This window comes from Mytilus californianus, unplaced genomic scaffold, assembly GCF_021869535.1.
Source record: "Mytilus californianus isolate M0D057914Y unplaced genomic scaffold, xbMytCali1.0.p SCAF_11, whole genome shotgun sequence".
NCBI classification, from domain to species: Eukaryota; Metazoa; Mollusca; class Bivalvia; order Mytilida; family Mytilidae; genus Mytilus; species Mytilus californianus.
Window position 1 is genome coordinate 14,968,197 of NW_026262593.1, and position 4,980 is coordinate 14,973,176.

A 4,980-nucleotide genomic window follows, 5' to 3' on the forward strand; every position below is an offset into this window, starting at 1 on the left:
GATTATACTCACATAATTATTATTTACCATGTTTTACTTTCCATTTTTTTCACAATTTTTATTAATCAATTTGATTCCATATTTCCAATTTCAAATTCTACCAAAAAGCACAAACAAGCTAATTATCCCTGAACATATGAAGCTGCCATAAGTCCAACTCTTGCAAACTAAAACCAAAGAGCCAAATTTTGAAAAAAATTCCGATGATCCTTTAAACAAAGCATTATGGGTATTATGATTTACGCCATACCAACAGTTTTACGCCCGTAAGAAAATTTACGCCTTGCTTATTTCAATTTATGCCAGGTTTACCACTTTTTTCTACGCCCGTAAGGACTACAAATTTACGTTTCCTGCTCCCTTACGCCTGGATCTAGACACGTAACTACCACTTACGCCTGGTTTACGCCTTATTTCCAGGCGTAATACGCCTTATAATTTCATACGGGCAGCAAGCTTGATGACAATCTTACTGCTGGGTTGCTGTCTTTCATGGAGCTGTAGAATATAAAGATTCTATTTCTAATGTTAACCTGTTGTTTTTTTGTTTTGTTTATCTTAAATATATATATATATTTATATGTTGACTCTTTGTCTGGTTTATTTTTTATTTTCCACTGGCAAAAAACATTTGATAAACAGGAGTGCCCACACTGATATGTTCAACTGCTTTCTGAGGCTGATCACAATTCAATTTATGCAGAAAGTCTTTATGATAAAATTATAACTACAAATATCACAAAAACTTTATAAATGACTATACGGTATACGTTTTATTCTTATGTGAGGTCAGGTGAACCATGTATTGGTGGCCTTCGGCTGTTGTCTGCTCTATTGTCGGGTTGTTGTCTCTTTGACACATTCCCCATTTCCATTCTCAATTTTACTTATTGATACGAAACCTAGCAATAATTTAATAGACCAAAAACTGTCTAACCTATAAATAATGATTGAGAAATTCACATGACAGCAAAAAACTTCGTAACATAAAGTATCTGTATACAATTTATGAAGGAAGCAGAACTTTTACCTCTTGAAAAATAAAGAGAGACAAAATAACAAAAACCAATTGTTCAGAGAACAATTGAAGGTCTTTCCACATCAAAGAAATTTTGAAAAGAAGATAGTTAATTTATTTTGATGCGATACATAAGTGGTTTCGATATAATTTGCTACTTCCAGTGAATTAACTGTCACTTCCGGTCTCATATGATAGCTTTTTTTTCACACTGATTCCAAAAAATATATAGTTTGTATATACTTTTGCCTGTAAAACAGGAGATAATTGGCCACTTCCTGTTCATCGAAAGTCTCTTCTAGTCTTTAGTGATTAGTTAATGTATCTACAATACAAAATATATGGATTCCTGTGAACCAAAATTTAGAAGTTACCACATGTTCAAATGACAAATTAATAGAAATATATTTTCAATATCTTGTACGGTTTATGAAAAGAAATGAGAATAAGACAAAATCAAAATTTAGAATTTTACCTTGACCTTTGACCTTGACCCATTTTTCTTTTTTTTGGACCAAGGACCTCAAATCCAAAGACCCTAGGTCTCTAACACTTTTGGTTTTTCATTTACCATTGCAAATTACTAATATCAAATGCATAAGGGGAAATAACTCTCATATGGAGTCTCCAGATAGCTTCGGTTCAAATGATACCCTTAATCCTGAAGACATAACGAGCAATTTGGTAAAATAAATTTGTAGTAATCTTTTACGGTTGCGAAGAAGTAGCAAACACAAGAAAAATAGTGTTTGGGGAGATAACTCTTACAAAGAAAAGTATTCGGTTAAGCAGGGTCAGTTTTGAAAGCGCATAAAATGTTCGATATCATATACCAAATATCAAATCGACATCTTGCGAAACAACCAAACAGCGAAAGAAAAAAAAATTAGGCGGAAGAAGAAAAAAATATAATCGAACAAAATCAATAGGTCTTTCCATGGAAAAGTGGAAAGACCTAATAATAATCAGAACAAAAACAATAGGTCTTTCCACAGAAAAGTGGAAAGACCTAATAATCAGAACAAATACAATAGGTCTTTCCACAGAAAAGTGGAAAGACTAAATAATAATCAGAACAAATACAATAGGTCTTTCCACAGAAAAGTGGAAAGACCTAATAAAGTGGAAAGGTAATTAAGAATTTAATGTGCGAATTTAATGTGTGAAGTACATCTGAGTGATGTGATCCCTAATTTTTCTTCCATCATTGGCTCCATTGTACACTGCATCTATATTAAGCATCTCCTCTTCTTGATCTTCTGGCAGTTCAGGCTCATTCATCCACAAAGCTATGTTGTGCAGAATGGCACAAGCCATGATAATGCTACATACCCTTTCAGGTTTCATACGAATCTATAAAAGTAAAAAGAATATTAAAATTTATTAAAAACAATATGAACTTATGACATTAGCAGTCTTATTAATTTGACACTCTTCCCAAATCTTTATTAAGCCATTTGTTCAGTGGTTGTCGAGTGTTCATGTTGTTCTTAGGTTTTTCCTTTTTTCTTTTTTTTTCTATAGGTTAAACTTGGTTTCCTTTTTGAACTGATTTACACTAGTCATTTTGGGCCCTTAACAGCTTGCTGTTCAGTGTTATACTTGGCTCCGTGTTGAGTGACTTATAATTGACCTATAATTCTTAACTTTTTATACAGTGGCGGATCCAGAAATTTTCATAAGTGGGGGCCCACTGACTGCCTAAGAGGGGGCCCGCTCCGGTCATGCTTCACTGATTTGCTATATAATTAACCATTTTTTTCCAGAAAAGGGGAGGCCTGGGCCCGCTAGCCCCCCCCCCCCCTCCTTCCCCCTTTCCTCTAAATGGATATCCACTATCCCCAAGTAAGATGCCACTTTCCCAGTTAGGTGCCTTTTCCATGTGTGTACATACCTAAACAATGAAATTGGTATATGTAAAACAAAATCATGTTTCAACTGGACAAATTGTCATGTAAATTAAGGGATGATAAAAATGAAAATATTTAAAGAAGAGTTCCAATATAAAAAAAGAAGATGTGGTATGAATGCCAATGAGATAACTCTCCACAATGACACAGAAATTAACAACTAAAGGTCACCATACGGACTTCAACAGTGAGCAAAACCCATACGCAATGTCCGCTGTATTGCATATATGTTATCTATTTAAGATACAAGGGCAATAACTAAATAAAACAATTTAAAACAATTTATATATCTGTTAAATTAGAGAAATTAAGGCTTCAGATAATGAAATGTCATTACCAATATAATTGATTGTTCTAAAAGGCTTAACTCTTTTAAAAATTAATTGCTCAGTGCTGTTTTTGAAACTCATCAAAAGCATTTATTATAAAACTTACAAGATAAACTTCATAAAAATCTAGCAAGATTTGTACACATAATTAAGGGCCCTTATGGGGCAATTTTCCATATTTTAATCATTATTTCCAAGAGGCATAACTATATGAAAAATAATTCATCAGCGGTGATTTTTTAACTCGTTCAAGACACATACAAATATTTTTTGTCAAGATTATGCATAAATTTGTCAATGATAACAATAAAAAAATGGAAGAAAGATTTGACTTAACATATATATACCTGTGCAGTTCTGAAGATGTGTGCATCGTGTGCATTTCCTGGCCAGGATGTGTTGATATTTGTAAATTTTCCTGTAAAAGAAAATAGTGAATTAATTATAGAGCACATGCAATTCTCAACTAGCAAAACCAGTTAAACAAAGAACTAAGGACATGTTTTTTTTCCCATTGAATTCAAATTCAAATTCAAATATCTTTATTCCTAATAAAGAGCATATAAATCAACACAAATCACAAAGTTCATACAATATCCACACAAACAACACATGCAATCTAACATACAAACTGATTGTTAATAATTAGATATGATTTAGAACAAATATGGAAACATGATAATAAAAACAATAAGTACATGATAGGAGAGAGCCAGTACAAAGAGGAATAACTCTATTTATTTATCTTAACTTTGAATTGGCATGGATCAAAAACACACAAACACAAGTTCATCTGAAACTTAGTTAATGAGACAGTCCCACTTAATATGCTATAGAATTGCCAATTCCATTGAACACGAGGAAACTATTATCAATATACCAACATTCGTATATATGCGTATATCTTGTATTTTGAATGGTTCGAGTATGCAATGGTTCAAATTAGGTACGAGTTGTCAAGGTACGAGTTTGCAAGGAAGTAGTTGACTTGCTTCCCTTTAATTTTTGTTTTTGCTATAAGGGACATTACACTTTTGTAAACATACCATCTGCATCACACACGGCCTGCACATTGATGCTATGGTACCCTTTCCTGTTAACATATGATGCCTCATCAGTGGTAGGTGCCTGTATTTGTACATGTGTACCATCAATGGCTCCATTTACATTGGGAAACCCTCCAATTCTGAAATTCCCAGCCTTTATTTTATTTTTTATCACTTCTTGGCCATTTAATAAACTCGTTCTGCCTCCTACACAATGCAACTGTGGTGTCCTTTACAACCCTTGACACTGTGCCTTTGTCCAACCCTTTAAAAAGAAATTTTTTATTAAAACCATGATGACATAAGAAGAAATTGGCAACATAGATATTGAGGGTAAATTCTGTAATATATTAACATTAAAAACAAATAAATAAATGAATACAAATATAATAATAAAATCAATTAAATTCTTACCAAGTGTGTCTCCATACTTGTAGGAAACTTCCACTGGCCAAAAATCTTAGTGTAACCATGACTTGCTGTTCCACAGTGAGTGCATGGTTTCTGTGTGTCCCTCTCTGTAAGTCATCCCTAACAAGGTCTGAGAGCACCAAAATACTACGTCTGCTGAATTGATATCGTGTCCTTAACTCCTCATCAGTGAAATCCAAAGATAAGCCATCCCTGTTGCGAAAATGTCGCGGTCTTCTTTGTTAGGGAACATTGTATAATACTAA

General features: G+C 33.3%; 1 long non-coding RNA gene across 1 annotated transcript; it reads right to left on the minus strand.

Annotated features, from left to right (window-relative positions):
• Positions 1-2,864: 2,864 nt before the first annotated feature.
• Positions 2,865-4,409, minus strand: LOC127719643 (uncharacterized). The gene is made up of 3 exons (XR_007990441.1): positions 4,304-4,409; positions 3,605-3,675; positions 2,865-2,912 (listed from the first exon to the last, which is right to left on the minus strand). It is a non-coding gene; the product is annotated as an uncharacterized LOC127719643 (long non-coding RNA).
• Between the last annotated feature and the right edge of the window lie 571 nt (positions 4,410-4,980).